The 18166-nt window shown below is 36.6% G+C and overlaps 1 protein-coding gene across 1 annotated transcript in view; it reads left to right on the top strand.

Annotated features, from left to right (window-relative positions):
* Positions 1-16731, top strand: part of LOC120216870 (F-box protein At5g46170-like) — a 32078-nt gene extending 15347 nt beyond the window's left edge. The window contains exons 3-4 of the transcript XR_005525099.1: positions 1804-1808; positions 16721-16731. The gene's annotated coding sequence lies outside the window, so the exon portion shown is untranslated. The remainder of the gene's footprint in view (positions 1-1803; positions 1809-16720) is intronic.
* The last annotated feature ends 1435 nt before the right edge of the window (positions 16732-18166 follow it).

Genomic DNA, 18166 nt, shown 5'->3' with positions numbered 1-18166 from the left:
AAGTTGATCGACGAAAGAAGAATGAGAATTTCCTTCACGAGATATCAATGCCACTTTTCTCGTAGAGAATCCCATGGAAATGAAGGGCTAGAGAAACAATCGTAGTCAATGAATTAAAATGAAACTCGTATGTCTAGTGTAAATGAAGAAAATGAAGCTCGTCTGTCTAATGTAAGGAGAACTTATGGTCTGATTGAGATTATTTTATGGTGGTCGCTTTTGGATTAACATCTTGTGCATTTGTATTTAAATTGCATTCTTGTTTTACATTAGCTCATTAATCTATGTATTTTGTTATTATTTCTTTTATAATAATTCTTGTCACTTTGTTATTTTATTTGTACTAACTTATATTTTGTGTTGCATTTCTTTTTGCTTGCATCACTTGATCATGACATTTTTCATAGGTGTTGAATTGTGAGTGGTCATTGGAGTAAAAGGTTTTCATGATGGATAAAGGGTTTCATGATCAAGTAGATTATAATACAGCTAGGGAGTGACATCTTGAGGAAGCTCTGAGAATACTGAAGAGCTATATACCCAAAGATCGTATGTCCGATGAAGAGCAAAAGGAGATAAGAGACATGAGAGAACAAATGTCCAAGATGATGGATAAAATAGTTCCTTTGGCCAAAGGAAAAGAGACTTCTGCAAGAGGGAAGAAAGATCTCAATGAAAATAATCATGCGGTGTCAAATACACAAGGGATTAATTTATAACAAGCTGATTCTAGCCGATCTGAAAAATCACATACAATCATCATTCGTATCAATAGGTTGTCTGGAGACAGCAAATAAATGGTGACAATGGTAGAAGTTTAGAAAGATGAGAAGAAGCCATGCAATCAGAACTCGTTGTTGCCTAAAAGTCTACTTCCAACGTTAGAGAGAATAAACCTAGAGACTCCAGTTCAAACCAAGCTGAGAGGTGAATCTCATTTGAATTCTATCTCTATACTATAAAAGGACTTGTATGATAAGGTTTTGGAAGCCCAAGATGTTACCCCACATTATGTAAAACCTTGGCAATCTCCATATCCAAATTGGTATGACATCAATTCTCGTTGTGAATATCATGTCAGAGCCCAAGGACATTCCATTGAGAATTGCACTGCCTTTAAGCATCGAGTCCATCACCTTTTGAATCATAGAATATTGGAGTTCGAGATGAATGATCTACATAGTTTGGTAACTGATTGTCCTATTGAGATGGAGCCAAAAGTGTTCAAAGGTAAGGGTATCACTGGGGACATCCAGGAGGAAGAATGTTTGCTAAAGTACGAAGATCAAGTTCGTTATTTGAGAAGTGAAAATGATAAACTAAATAGAGATATTGAGGCATTGCGTGATGGTTTTCAAAGGATCAGTTAAGCCTTTAAAAATACTAGTATAGGAAATGCCCCGGAGGAGTGGGCAAAAGAGGTCATTAAACTGAAAAATGATGTTGAACAATGGAGAAATAATTGCAAGGCGCATGAAGGCCGAGCCAAGAAATTCTCTTATGATTTATAGATGGCAGAAAAAAGGCACAATACAACCGTTAATGGTTTGGGAAGATGTCAAGCCAGAAATCAGATGTTGAATATGTCTATAGCCAATGTGGAAGCCTCATATCAGCGCCACAAGAGTGAGAATGATGCTGAGCTAGAAGTCTCTAGAGCCAAGAACAAGATTTTGATGAAGATTGTAGATGATTATGAAGATCTTGTACGGGGACTTCTAGACCACAAAAGCTTTCTTACAATGGAGAATGGACAATATTGTCAACAAATTTGAGATCTGACACGTAAGATGAAGGAAAAAGATGATGTCATGAAAGAAATTGTCACCCAAGCAAGCAATATGGCTCACAAATTAGTTGATTTAGCTAGCTTTGCAAGAGAATTGAAGCAGATGGATACCTCAACACTCGAGCATGAGTAGAAGTTAATTTATCTTTTGAGAGAGATAGAGAAGCTAGGAGTTAAAGCTATCTCTTATATATAAAGTTTATTTAATGTACCGAAACCTTTGTGTTCAATGAAAGTTGTTTTAAGATTGTCACTTTGGAATGAAACCTCTTGCATACATGGCACATTCTGTATTCCCATTTTTGTATTTTCGTAGGGGCATTTTTGAATCTTTACATTCATATCTATACATCATACATTGCATAATATATATTACATCTTAACATACATTAATCACGAATCCTGGTGGTAACTGATGGAGAATCTTGTGATAGAAATACTGAAGATAAATTGAAGCCACCCTGTTTATACCTAAAGAAGATATGAAATCCATGGATATGAAGCTTGGGACTTGCCATTAAGAACTGTGGGATACCAAAGAGCAAGTTACAGGATCTGATCGATTCAAATACATGGTTTTTTGAGCAAATGGGGCATTAGATTGTAACAACCTTGAAGATCCAGCCAATCACCCATATTTCTGATGAGTAATGGGGCATCCTAATTAGGAAAAAGTTATTACATCCATCGTGGAGCTTTACTCCATTTGCAACATCTTGTTTGAATTTGTTTTTTGTCATTTCTCAGTTTTTTTGTAAGGATATTTAAATAAATTTGTGCTACTTTAAAGATGGTGAGCATTGAATCAAATTTGCAATATTGCAGTTCTTCAAATATCAAATGAATTAAAAACTCTTTAAATGATTAGAGTTATAAAACTTTGACAAAGTGAAACGATTGAAAACTGATAAAACAAGGACCCTGAACCTTACCCCAGAAGATATATTCGAACACCATACCATTCTCTTGCAGGGACCAATATAACATTCTCCTCTCATAAGGAAATGAACAAGAGGCTTCGTATTCATGTATGCATAGGAGCAGACAACATCTGGGCATCTTTTGTGTCTGACATTGCAAAACTGACTATACTACACTTCTGTTGAAGACGTTCAATGATGATCCTAATCTTCACAAATGAAATGGTGGAGTGGTTGAATTTAGTCTATGCCAGTTGTTTAGGAACTGAACTCTAAATATGAGATTGTCTGACCATCAAAGACACATAGACTATAACAAGTTATTCTCGACGAGCTTAAGAAGTTCTAAATCTAAATACTCAAAAGGTTAATAATTTATTAGTATAGATTATACAATGAAGCTGAGCTATTCCACTAAAACAATTGGTTATAAAGGAAACTCAAAAGCTCCGACTTTATGAATAGATTACATTTAAACCATGACATTGCTCGGGTACTCGACAATTCAGTGTTTACTCCACTGCGATTGTCAAATCAAAGACTTTGTGATGAGATGAACCCTTCAGATAGCCCAATGAAGGCGATTATAATATATACAATAAAGCTGAATTCAGCTAGCCAAACAATGGAAAATTAAATCAAATTTATCAAATAACGAGTTTCAGTAAATTGAACTAAGGGAGTTGAGGAACACCTGTTATAGTCAACCTCAAACAAGCACTCAGGATTTTTTTATTTAGATTGATGTCTCTGTACTAACTCTGCTAAGGAAGTTTGCAAAGCTTGAACAAATGGAATATTTCAGAGAACTAAAATAGAAGTGTTCTAGAAAGTCTAGTAATTGAATATGCTAGTTGCTTTATTTTGTCTGTATCCAGTTAAAATACCAAGCCAAGAAAGAGGAGCATGCTGTAATGTTCACAAGGACCAAGGAAAAAAAGACATCTTTGATGACTAAAACCTTAGAAAATAGGAAAGCCAACCTGAAGCCAACCTATCAATTTTGACACTTGTCAAAGAGTTATAACTTTGAAAATATTAAAAGAGCTGTTGATTCTTTTGATATTCTATGAACTCATGTTAATGATCTGCTTCAATTGTGAAACCTAGAAAAGGGCAATATTTTAAATTTTTGAATGTTTTCAATTTTTTTTTTCAAATTTTGAAAATAAAATGAAGAAGAAAAACATTTTCGAACAAGATAATCTCTTTGGAGTAGATCTTGGTAGTTGACACATATCTATCAGACACAAAGCTCATGCTTAGAATTAGTGCTGGAGCAAGAAATGATGAATGTTAGGGTATTTTTGAAGGCCCATATCATCCAAAAATAATAAATATTGGGACATTTTGAAGACCCAAATCAGTAAGAAATAATAAATGTTAGGACATTTTTTGAAGGCCCATATCATCCGGGAATACAAGATCATTGATTTGAGAATATATTTATTAAGACATAAGGGTGTGAAGAATGAAAATGGTGAAATAGGGATAATAGAGCTTATCATATATGATTGTTTTGTTCAACATACGTTTGTATTATTCTGGTGATTTCACATGCATTAATATTGGCGAGCCGAAGCGTCCCACTTATATTCCCACTGAGCTTTGGTGTCCTTGTAATGCTATACAAAATCTCTGAACACCATGCAAAGAGCTTCTCTGGTTGAAAAATCTAGGCAGAGGCCACAAGAAAGGATGAATAAGTTGTCAAATATTTTACGAACTAGTAACTATGGCGCTGAACCAATATTGCAGTCATATGGTGTTTCCATTTTTTACCCAAGATGAAGGTTGTCTTCTAGAACTCCCAAGGTTAAAAGTAAGGAATAGTGAAGATTTCTTTACATGGAATAGGCAATGGAATTTTGATAGCAAAAAACTAGTGGAGCCAAATAAGATTGAAAGATAGGCTATTGTTAAATCTCTCAACACGATGTGATACAAATAGCCTTGTTCGAGATCCAATTAGATGTGGAGACATGAAAAGAATTAGGATAGACCCTTCATTTGATGTGTTTCAAGAGTCAAATTAGAATAGACGATGTCCCCCCATTGATATTTGCCGAGTTTGGCATAGTCACATACACAACCTCCAAAGATGGTAGATCATCTTTTCAAAGATGAAAGCTTTATTGGATTTCTATACAAGTTCAGGCGAAGAAAGCCAATCTTATAAGGGGGAAAATTTTTCTAGGGGCAAAAAAAGAAGTTGACACAACTCAAGACTTGCAAGAGTGCACAATGGTGCAAATAAAATGTTAAGACAACTTAATTAGGAAGAGAATAAAGATCACACTTGTAGCCATCCCCACCGCGGATCAAGAAAACATGCATTTGTACATAATACATAAATTTGTGTCATTGCACCATACAACATTTCGTACATACATGATAAATTTTGATCTCCCTCATAAGGAAGTCTGTAAAATCTGTTTTGAGAAATTTTTTTATCTCTCATAAAATGGTTTCCCTAGAAACGTCAATCGTGGCCTTCTTAGAACATGTCTCATAGAAAACTCAATCTTATCGTACTAAAAGTCATTTTCCTGTGAAGCTTCAACGTGACTCTTTTGTTAAGAGGAGTCAATCTTTCAATGTCATTCTTGACTTATTCGTGAAGAGAAGTCAATCTTTCAGTATTGTCTTTCTTAACTTCCTCGTGAAGAGAAGTTAATCTCCCAATGCTATTTTTGACTTCCTCATGAAAAGAAGTCAATCTTTATTATTCTTGACTCCCTCACAAAGAAGAGTCAATCTTTCAATTTCATTATTGACTTCCTCGTGAAAAGAAGTCAATATTTTAGTATTGTCTTTCTTGACTTCCCCGTGAAGAGAAGTCAATCTCCCAATGTTATTTTTGATTTCCTCGTGAAGAGAAGTCAATCTTTGTTAGTTTGACTCCCTCACGAAGAAGAGTCAATCTTTCAATGTCATTATTGACTTCCTCGTGAAGAGAAGTCAATCTTTCAGTATTATCTTTCTTTACTTCCTCGTGAAGAGAAATCAATCTTTCAATATTGTCTTTCTTGACTTCCTCGTGAAGAGAAGTCAATCTCCCAATGTTATTTTTTACTTTTTCGTGAAGAAAAGTCAATCTTTGTTATTCTTGACTCCCTCGCGAAGAGGAGTCAATCTTTCAATATCATTCTTGACTTTCTCATGAATAGAAGTCAATCTTTGTTATTCTTGACTCCCTCGTGAAGAGGAGTCAATCTTTTAATGTCAATCTTGACTTACTTGTGAAGAGAAGTTAATCTTTGTTATTCTTGACTCCCTCGTGAAGAGGAGTTAATCTTTCAATGTTATTATTGACTTTTTCGTGAAGATAAGTCAATCTTTGTTATTCTTGACTCCCTCGTGAAGAGGGGTCAATCTTTCAACATTATTCTTGACTTTCTTGTGAAGAGAGGTCAATCTTTATTATTCTTGGCTTCCTCATGAAGAGCAATAAATCTTTGTTATTCTTGACTTCCTCGTGAAGAGAAGTCAATCTTTGTTATTCTTGACTCCCTCGTGAAGAGGAGTCAATCTTTCAGTGTTATTCTTGACTTTCTTGTGAATAGAAGTCAATTTTTTAGTGTTATTTTTGACTTTCTCGTGAAGAGAAGTCAATCTCTCAGTATTGGGATTCTTAACTTTCTTGTGAATAGAAGTCAATCTCTCAGAATTGTCATTCTTGACTTTATCGCGAGGATGAGTCAATCTTTTACTGTTGTCCTTCTTGACTTTCTCGCGAAGAGGAGTCAATCTTTCGATGTTATCTTCTTTAACTTTCTTGTGAAGAGGAGTCAATATTTTAGTGTTGTCCTTCTTGACTTTCTCGCGAAGAGGAGTCAATCTTTTAGTGTTATCCTTCTTGACTTTCCCTCGAAGAGAAGTTAATTTTTCGGTGTTGTCTTACTTGATTTTTTCGTGAAGAGGAGTAAATATTTTAGTGTTGTCCTTTTTTACTTCCTCACGAAGAAGAGTCAACCTTTCAGTAGTATCTTTCCTCAATTTGGCTTTATCTTACAGAGGAGTCAGTCTTTCTATAATGTTGTCTTCAATCCTGACTCTCTTAGAACTTGTGTCCTAGAAAGTTCAATTTAGTCTTTCTAAGGATAGTTTCCCTAGAAACCTCAACTTTGTCTTCCATAAGACTTTTGAAATTAACTTTATCTATTGTGGCTCGTTGCGGTGAAAGTTCTAATTTTGTTTTTCTAAAGACATTCTCACTTTCTCAGAAGATTAATAATAAACGAATTGTATCACTGCATTCATTATTGAGATACGTTGCACTTTCAAGATAAATATTTTATAGGGTTTTTAAGAAAACTACATATTTATGACAAGTAGAAGTCATCAACCAATTCAATGTCCCAAGAATGGAGAAGTTCAAATGGCATTCGAGTCAATCCAGATTCCAGTATCTGGTGGTTGCGAGACAAATTTCTGCAGGAGAAATTAATTTTCAAAGATTCTCCCAAATTCTAAACTTTTAGGTGTGCTGGTTTCAAATTCTCAAACAATACGCTAATGATTAGCAATGTTTAATTTTCAGATTCAGTCTTCCTAAAATGCAGCGAAGAAAATCGATTCTGAGTCAATCTTCCCTGAAGAATAGTGAAGTGGATCAAAGTTTTCTAGAGTCTGATCTCCCTTAAAGAGTAGTGGAGCAGATTCTTCTTTTTTCAGATTTGGTCTTCCTGAAGAGCAGTGAAGCAAATCGATTCCGATTCAATCTTCCCTGAAGAACAATGGAATGAATCAACGTTTCTCGATCTGATCTACCCTGTCGAAACAGTGGAGCAGATCCCTTATCAAATTTTAAAGCACAGAGATGGAACCGGACAAAAACGCGTTGTCTTTTTATCTTTGCCCTATTCTTGTTAACACAAGAATGGGGAAAAATGGGCAATTGTCGACACCTGTTTTACTCCAGAGACCCGTTATTATTATTATTATATTTATATTATTTATATTATTTTATGTTGGTCCAAATACAAACCCAAGTTGGGCCCCAATTACAAAGGGTCATCAGACCCAAACCCGAAACCTAAGTGACCTATTCGGCCTAACAGAAATTGGCCTAAAACTCTAGCCTAATAGAAATCTAATTAGGGCTTATTAAAACCCTAATTACTCGCCACCTCCATAGTTAGCTCACGCCTCATGCCGCCGCCACTATTCTGGCCACCGATTTTCAGCGATTACAATAACCATTTCACCACCCAGACATTATCACCTCGCATCAATAGTAAAAGAACAACTAAATCAGTTTAAATCTACTATAGGACCCATAAAAATCTTGAAAAAATCGGATATTTGAAAGCATGTTTTGGGAAATCATTCCCTTAGCCGTAGCCTCACTGTTTCACCAGATCCATCACCAAACCAACACGCAAAGGGAGAAAGATTTAACCAGGGGAAATCAGATTAAAAAGGGGGAGATATTTAAAGCATTGGAGGAAAGAGGGAAGCATTCGACAAAAAAAGAAAAAAAAAGAAAAAAAAGAAAAAAAAAGAGAAAAAATATCAAAAAGGAAAAAAAATAAAGGGTAGAGGAATTTTGGAACAACAAAAAGAAAAAAAAATTCAAAAAAGACCTATATTTTAGTAGGGTTCGGCCATCATGGCTTCACCGGAGAGATGTTACTCCATCATTGAAGGTAAATAGTTTACCTGTGGGAGTTTGGGTTCATTTTTTTGGTTATGGGGTTTGGGTAATTTAGCTTCAAATTTGGTTATGAGGGGTTTAGTTTTATGGGAAGGCCTTTTCATACCATGTGGCCATCGATTTATGGTGGTCGGAGCTTTGTTTCATTCTCCCTTAGTAGCGGAAGGTAAGAAAGGAATAGAAGAAGAGGGAATGGTTGAAGGAGGCTAGGTTGAGAATAAGGGGTGAGGGTTTTCTAAAAATTAAAAGGGGTATATAAATCCCCCAAAACGACACCATTTCCTATAGTATTCACCTGTCTTTTTCAACTTTTAGGGGCTAATAGCACCCGAGATCCCTCACTATTGTAATATTTTGTTTTGGTCATGAAATGAAAACGAATTAATGTTTTGTTCGATCATTTTTACTTTACACATGTTATATTTTAGTCATTATCTATTATCATAGTATTATGGGATATTTTAAGGGAAGGGTCTTTGATTTTGTAATATTTGTCTCTGGTCATTATAGGATGTTTTTATTTTCTGTTTTGAACTTCAAATTTTATTTGGTTTATACTTTGATCAGTTTTATAATTAATATTATTTGTTTTGGTTTATTTTCATGTTTTGTCCTCACTCGAGATTATTATGCTTCTGATTTGACCTTATTATTTTTGTGTGTATTGCAATTTGGTCACCTTAAGTTACTGACTTTTATTTATTGTAATTTATAGCTCACAATTTTAAATATATTATGTAGCACCCATCTCCCGTATACCTTCCGTACATGAGATATAGATGTCACATCAGTATTATTACTGTTCCTCATTTGAAAACCCGTAAAAATTTTGTTTCGTTTTATAAAACATTTAATTCATTTAAAACAAAACATACATTAACTTAAATAAAATAAAAAAAAGAGATGTTTTAACACCCTCACCATTTTACAACAGTTTAATCCAATACTATTCAGAGCGTTTTACTAACTAAATTACATGCCAACTAAAATAGATCTAAAGTAGACATGTATGTCATACGGTTACCGATAAGGTGACTCTGGCGTGATAATTATGACGCTTGTTAAATTAGAGCCATTGCTGGGGACTTCGACAAAGTTACTGATATATTTTGTTTTGATTTATGACCAAGAAGAATCCATCAAACTAGTAGATATTGAACCTGGGTTCAAAGCACTAACTCGTAGAATACATGAACAAACACTTTGAAAAATAAGACAACAATGAAAACAACGAGAAGAATAATGCCAACAACAACCATATTCGAAATATGACGTAACCTCCAATGCCAAAACACACTTTACGCCTGAAGAACCAATTCAGATGACTGATCAAACAATCCATGAACTAGTTGTGGCACCTACCGTATAACAAACATTATGCATCATATTTATGCATGGAAAAACACCATTCGAACTTAAGACGAGTCTAATCTATCTTTTATCGACCTTCCACGGGTTACCAGGTGAAAAACCGCATAAACATCTCACAGAATTTCACATGGTTTGTTCAAACCATAGAGAGTATTTGAGGATCAGATTAAACTTCACGTTTTCTTTTTTTCTTAGCCGATTTGGCTATTTTATTTACCGTATAATTATGTTAATTATATAGACTGATATGACACGATTGTTTCTTGACAGGTTTTTTTCTGTGGTAAAAACAGATGAATTAAGGAGAAATATCTTAGGTGTCCGAAAAAACAATGAGTCATTATATGACTATTGGGAATGATTCAATAAACTTTATGTTAGTTACCCACAACACGGTTTAACCAAACTGACTCTTCTCTAATACTTCTATGAAGGCTTGTTTCCTATAGAGTTGAAAATGATTAAAGCAGAAAGTGGATGAGCTCTTGTCAACATGACTTCTGTTGCGACTATAAATCTGATTTCAACAATGGCCGCAAATTCTTATTAATTTTGACCATCTAGTGAATCCACTCAACGGGTTCACAAGATAAGTACTCCCTCTTTATAAGACAAAACTGATAAATTAAGTAATGTAGTTCAATCTCTTATTGTTGGGAAAATATGATCAACTAGATTATGTGAAATTTGAACAATGTTATATTATCCCACAGACTATTGTTTGATGCTTCAAAGTAATACTAGAGCCCACATGGATGTTGTAGGAAAATTTCAAGACTTCCCCAAAGACCATACAATCCTCACGTCAATACCTATAATTCAGGGTAGAGAGATCATCTGAATTTCAACTATGGATGAAATCTAAGACCAAATCAAGATATCAATGGAGGCCACCTCTACCTCAATAGTATCAACTGCAAAAAATTGCCATTTGAGTCGATTGTTGAATGTTTGGCGATATCCCAAAATAAATTTAAAGTTAGGTTTGAAGCTCATTTTCAAGAGCTCAACAAGCAAATGAGTCAACTAGCTCATGTTGAGAGTAGATTAGAATCCCAAGGAAAATTACCTTCTCAAATTGAGCCGAATTTGAGGCAAAACTTCAGCACTATTACCCTTAGAAATGACACTATCATCGAAACTGATATCCCAAAGAAGGTGGACATAAAATCTAAGAAGAAAAAGAAAGAGTCAAAACTACTTACAAAATCGTCCACTCCATCACCCTATATAGTTCCACCTCATTTCTCATCAAGGTTAGTTAAGCATGACAAGCAAGCTAAAAAATGAGATACTTGGCGATTTTAGGATGTGTTCGTGTTTTTTGAGTACGAAATATGTGCAAGTATACATAATCGAACAAGTAACATAATGATGAGTGAGTTCGTATCTATATGGATTAGAGGAAATTTATAAGTTTAATCACAATAAAGAACTACTTTATCTAAGTATAGTCAGTGATGATATGTACTAATGAGAATGTTAAGGCAATAGGAAATGTATGTTGGTGGAGATGAAATGATAGTGTGATGTGGCAACAAATGGACATGTCGTGGCAAAATAAATTGTGTTTAGTGATATTAAATGAAAATGTAAAGACAAAACAAAATGTAAACACTGGACTTGAATAAAATGACTTGACAATCCTCATATAATAAACTACTATGAGAATGAATAATAAGAGTCACTTAGGAAACTTAAGTCTATGCTATCTCTAGACAAGGGACTTATCAGGATGAGAATGCCATGGAAATACCTCTCGACGTTAGCAGGCGCATGGATCCTATTGGTTCAGATCAATATAATATGTCACGGCAATACCACTTGGCATCAGCACTAGCATCTAGCCTCTCGACCGAGAACTATCCTTTTAGTCGATTGAAATCCTAGCCTTATGTCTAAAGATGGATTAGGTCTAGTTACTACCTAAAATCCATTGCTTATGTTAGTCCTCCTTAGTTTCTCTCGAACACTAAAGATGAGATACTTAGTTTCTCTAGAACACTAAGTATTTTCCTAAGGAATGGCTACTCTCATAGCTCATACAACCTTAAGACATTTAGCACCATAAGTACAATAAATAAAAACATAAAGAAAAAAAACCCATCCATTAAAGAAAAACTTAAGCATCCATAATGAACTCCCACCAAATAAAGCTAGTTCATGGTAGGGTTCGAATATTCAATGAAACAAAACATGAAATTCATCCGTTCCATACAACCCAAATATGATAAGAGATAAAAAATAGAAAAGTGATGGAGGAAAAGCCTTCGACGCAAGCTGCTAGAGCTGCCCTCAACCACCACAAAATGACATAGCTTGCTAGCTCCTCTCGGAAGCCTCGCCACTCCCTCGAGCTTTCTAATGGAGGAATGCCATAACAAAAGTGGAGGAATGGAAAAAGGTGGAAACTTTTTTTCCAGCCGCCTCTCCACTCTCATTTCTCCAAATCCAGTCTCTATATTTTGTGGCCTCATTTCTTATTTATAGTGGAGAATAAACCTAAGGGTTTGTGTTAAAATTCCCATGATACCCCAAGTTTGTTGCCTTCACGTGAGCGATGGTACAAAGGTGGCAGTGGTCTCTTCCTGGGTAGTTGGTAGTGGTCCCCTATTGGGAGGTTGTAGCTGGGCGTACATGCAAACAAGGTCGGCCAACAGAGGTGGTAGTTGTCTCATCCTAGGTGTATGGCAGTTGAGAACACGTGAAGACAATGACAACTGGTTCTTTATAAAAATATATTCTTTTGTCTTTTCCGCTTCAGAAATGTCATTCGAGTTGTCATTTGCATTCTGCTCAGCATTCCCAATATGTCATGGCAAATCTCTATGCTCATTCTTGCTCCTAAATCCTTCACATCATCAAACAAAGAACCTTTCACACAACACAACACCGTTTTCAAAATAAAATGCCACGACAAAATATATCCATCACATGCAATTGTATGCTCCTAAATGCATCTATATGATCCTATATGAGCTCTTAGACAGTCAATAACTTAAGTGAAAAGACCATAAATGTAGCTTTTTATGGAGTTATCACACCCTTAACTTAAGCTATTATTTTTCCTCAAGTAATGGATAGTAGTAAGCAAAATAAAAAATACCATGTCAAGTTCAGGTTCAAGATAGTCTTATGGGATAGTATTTTAGCCCTTAGAACAGTTGACTTCAACATGCTAGACTAATTTGAGAAATCAAGTACTGTCTCAGAGGGCAAGATCCTTTGTGTATGTGTGTGCGTGATTGTATCAAGTTCATGCTTAACTAATTTAAAAAATTTCTAAGCAAGTTCTCTTATTTTTCCACGACATTTACGAGTTTACTCCCACATTGTTTTCTTTTCGTTCTTTAACAATGCTATGAGGGGATTCAGCTCATCACACATACTGTTCTAGATTTTACAATGAGATGGAGCAAACACTCCATTCCCTAGCCTATTGGGAAGAGTCATCCCGTGACTACTTTTGTCCGCTCTTTGTGAGTACTAAATATGGGTGCGGATATGTGTGCAAGTATACACAATCAAACAATTAATAAAGTGATAAGTAGAGTATCGTCTCCACAGGGAATTGGGGGAAATCAAATAGGTTTGTCAAGGCACTTTACTTTGTCACCTAAGTAAAGTTAGTGATGGTATATACAATTGAGAATGTCGTGGCAATATGGAATGACTGAAGTGGAAATGGAATGATGGCGGGGTGTTAACAATGGATTATGTTGTGGCAAATTAAAATGTGATGCATGCAAACAAATGGAAATGTCAAGGCAAAACTAAAAATGCAAATACTAGATTTAATATATAGGACTTTAGCTTTCTCACACGACAAACAGCTATGGGAATGAGCGATGGGAGTCACTAGAAAACCTAAGTCTATTTCTCTGAATGGTATTTCCTTTATGCTTACCCTGCCCGACAGAGTCTACTAAGGTGCCCTATGCTATCTCTAGTAAGGGGCTCGACAGATTAAAGATGCCCTGGCAAGTCCGATTGGCGTAAACCCCTGCAGTGATCCTATTGGTCCAGATAATAGGATATGTCTCGACAATACCTTTTTGCGGCAATATTAACATCTAACCTATCGGTTATGCTCTACTCCTTTTAGTTGAATGAAATCCTATCCTTATATCTAAGGTGGATTAGGCCTAGATACTACCTAGAACCCGTTTTTTATATAGTTCCTCCCTAGCTTCTCTTGAAGACTAAAGATATTTTCCAAGGTATTCTCTCGAACCCAATGAACCTCCTATGGAAATGCTACTCTCGTAGATCCTACAATCTTAAGGCTTTACGTCTCATAATCAAAATAGAATAACACATAGCAAAGTAACCATTAATTGAAATAAAAACTTAAACATTCAACTGAACTCCCACCAAATAGGATTAGTTCAAGGTGGGGTTCGAAATAAACAAGTTTAAGACAAGTTCCATTCGTTCCTTACAACCCAATAACAAAATATGAAAGCAAATAACTAAGGAGAGGAGAGAAAGCCTTCGACGTGCACTGCCCAATGCTCTTCTCGGCCACCAAGAACTGCTCCCAGTGGACTGGCTCATCTCGGACGCTCAGAACGCCACTCCCTTCTGCTAGTCAAGGAGAAATACCACGGCAAGACAGATTGACTGAGAGAGTTGAGACCTTCTCACTCTAATTTTTTAAGCTCAAATCAGTGTGGAACTAAAAAATCTTTAACATTGTGGCTTTATCCTCTATTTATAGGGGAGAAAAACCTTAGGAATTGGTGTAGAAATTCCTAGGATACCCCCAACTTTGCTTGATTCTCGTGAGGATTGGGTAGTGGTCTAGCATGGGCATCTGGAAATGGCCCATACTGGGTGGTTGGCTGAGCACCTGACATCTGCAGCATGGGTAACATGGGCGGCATGGTGCAGCATGGAATTTTCAGTGCTAATCCATGTGGATTTCTCGTTCTTGGTGAAAATGGGAGATAGCTGGCTTCAAAGATATCTTCTCGCACTTTGCTCGCTTTCGAAATGCCACTCCAACTCGACATTTTTATTCTGCTCAGCGGCCTCCTAATGTCATGGCATTTCATTTTCTCTTTTTCTTGCTCTGAATTTCTGCACATCATTAGACAAACACCTTCCCCATAAAGCAACACTGATGACAAAATAAAATGCTGCGGTAAAAGGAATTCCACCACATGCAACTATATATTCCTAAATGCATCTACATGATCCTAAATGAGATCTTAGACATTCAATAACTTAAGTGAAAAGGTCCCAAAATACGACCTTTTTACGGAGTTATCACACCCCCAAACTTAAGCTATTGCTTGTCCTCAAGCAATGGATATTATTAAGAAAAATACAAAATACCATGGTAAGTTCAAAAGCAGAATAGTTATATGGGATAAAATTTCATCCCTCAACATCTGGCTTCAACATGCTAGACTAGTTCGAGAAATCAAGTACTGTCCTCTAGGGAAAGATCATTTTTGTGGGTGCGTGCGTGTTTGTATCCAGTCCATGCTTAACAAACCTAAAAATTTTCTAAGCAAGCTTTCTTAATTTGCCATGACATTAACAAATTTTTACTCCATATTGTTATCTTTTCTTTTATTAACTCTGCTACGAGAGGAGTCAGCCCATCACTCCTACCATCCCACACTCTAACTGAAAGGGAGCATACCTTCCACCCCGAGCTAGTCAGGTAGAGTTATCCCGTGACTACTTTCATTCACTCATATGCTATAGCTGCCATATATTTATATGCATTTTCCAGGTAATGCCATGGCATAGCGGAGTGTCCCTCTACAGATATGCCGAAGCATTTATTCACAACTTCATTCATTTTTTTGTGGGGTTTTCATCATCCAAATTTTTATGCCACGACATTTAAGAATTCTCTTATAAAAAATTTCTAAGTTTCTCAAGCATGGAAAACATACAATCGTGTATTCGAAGGTTTCAAATAAGCAAGTCCTAGAGTTGATTCTATCATCCTCAACCAGTCATGTACAATCTATCCTAGCCATCAAGAATTCTTCATCATCGTGCATCCTTAATTAATTCCAACAAACTATTCAGACACTTACTAATGTCATGGCAAATTTATTTTACTAACACTATCATACAATGATTGGAGAACCCTACTTCCCCCAAACTTGAGAGAAGCATTGTCCTCAATACTTACTAAAAACTAAGGTAAAACTAGACTACATGATATGAAATGCAATGCAAGGTACCTTGACTTCATGCTTGTGGTGGCGCAACGATTGTGCGACGGGTGCGCTTCCAAAATTATGTGGGGCTGGAGTGTTCAGAATATGATGTTGGTACAGTGGAAAGTTGTATGTACCCTAACCTTACAAAGAAAAATAAAATAGTCAATTAAAAAGAAGCAAAATAAACATTTATTTATGCATATGAGTAATTTTAAAATGTCATGGCATCCTTAAGATGTTGGGCCAGTATCAACTTCATGCAAGAGAAGTGCAGTCTTGTAACGCAATGGTGGGACTCCTTGGTATGCCTTCAGGCACTGGCCATTGACTTTAAAGACGGACCCATCGTCCATGTTCCTGATATCCACAGCGCCATACGGGTAAACATGGTGGACTTCGAATGGTCCCGACCATCGTGACTTCAGTTTTCCAGGGAAGAGTTTGAGCCTAGAAGTAAACAACAACAATTTCTGGCCAACATGAAAATGACGTGGCAAAAGCATTTTGTCATGCCACTTCTTCGTTTTTTCCTTGTAGAGCTTGGCATTTTCATATGCTTGTGCTCGAAACTCTTCCATCTCATTCAGATCGAACAACCATTTCTCGCCAGCTAGTTGTGCGTCGAAGTTTAGCTTCTTGATTGCCCAATATGCCTTATGTTCTAGCTCGACTGGAAGGTGACAGGCTTTTTCGTATACCATTTTGAAGGGCGACATTCCCAAAGGTGTTTTGAATGCCGTTCTATAGGCCCATAATGCTTCATCGAGCTTGGGGGACCAATCTTTCCTTCGAGGGTTCACCACCTTCTCAAGGATTTTTCTCAAGGATTTGTTTGACTTCTCGATTGGACACTTCAGCTTGCCCATTCGTCTGAGGGTGATATGCCGTGGTAATCTTATGTCTCACTCCATATTTCTACAATGCCTTGGCAATTAATCTATTATCGAAGTGGGTTCCCTCATCACTGATGATGGCTCTCGGTACTCCAAATCACGTGAATATGTTCTTGTAAAGGAACTTGAGCACCGTCTTCGAGTCATTCCTTGGTGTAGCACTTGCTTCAACCCACTTCGAGATGTAATCCACCGTAAGTAAAATGTATAAATCCCCAAAAGAATATAGGAATGGTCCCATAAAATCAATGCCCCAAGCATCAAAAAGTTCTATCTCCAGAATATTTTGCAACGGCATTTCGTGTCGTCTGGAAATGTTTCCAGTGCGCTGGCATCTATCGTACGCTTTACAAAATGCATGGCGATGGCCAATAAAAGCCTGATTGGAGGACCTTGGCAGTAGTCCTCGCACCTCCAAAATGCCCTCCACAAGGTGCTATGTGGCAATGGTTTAAAATATCGCGTTGCTCCTCTTCGGGGACACACCGTCGAATCATTTGATCAACACATTGCTTGAACAAGTTTGGATCGTCCCAAAAATAGAACTTGGCATCATGCAAAAACCTCTTTTTACCCTGGCTATTCCATTCATATGGAAAAACACCACTAACAAGAAAATTAACGAGGTCAGCATACCACGGAATTGCCGTGGCATATAAAATTTTCTCGTCAAGGAATTCTTCTTTAATATAAAAAATGTCATGGCATTCAGAAATGTTTTCTAGCCTAGATAAATGGTCTGCAACCTGGTTCTCTGTACCCTTCCTATCAACTACCTCTAAGTCAAACTCTTGTAATAGTAATATCCACCTAATTAGTTTAGGCTTGGCATATTTCTTGTTCACTAATTATTTTATAGCTGAGTGATCGGTGTGAACTATGACTTTGGTGCCTATCAAGTATGGCCTAAACTTGTCAAATGCAAATACCATGACAAGTAATTCTTTCTCAGTGGTAGTATAGTTCATTTGTGCCTCATTCAAGGTACGACTAGCATAATAAATAACATGAAAGATTTTACCTCTACGTTGCCCAAGCACAGCCCTCACGGCAAAATCAATTACATCACACATTAACTCGAACGGTGTCGTCCAATCTGGGGGAACCACGATCAGTGCAGAGATAAGTCGTTGCTTTAGCTCTTTGAATGCGCTATGGAAATTTTGATCGAACACGAATGGTTGGTTCTGTTGTAGCAGGGTGTACAAGGGCTTGGATATCGTGGAGAAGTCCTTGATGAATCGTCTATAAAATCCAACATGTCCAAGGAAACTCCGAATGCCCTTGATAGAAGTTGGTCGGGAAGCTTCTCGATCACCTCAATCTTGGCTTTGTCTACCTCAATC

Source organism: Hibiscus syriacus, unplaced genomic scaffold, assembly GCF_006381635.1.
Source record: "Hibiscus syriacus cultivar Baekdansim isolate YM2019G1 unplaced genomic scaffold, ASM638163v2 tig00110174_pilon, whole genome shotgun sequence".
Lineage (NCBI taxonomy): Eukaryota > Viridiplantae > Streptophyta > Magnoliopsida > Malvales > Malvaceae > Hibiscus > Hibiscus syriacus.
The sequence above is the reverse complement of the archived record's forward strand: the minus strand, read 5'-3'. Positions and strand labels throughout refer to the sequence as shown.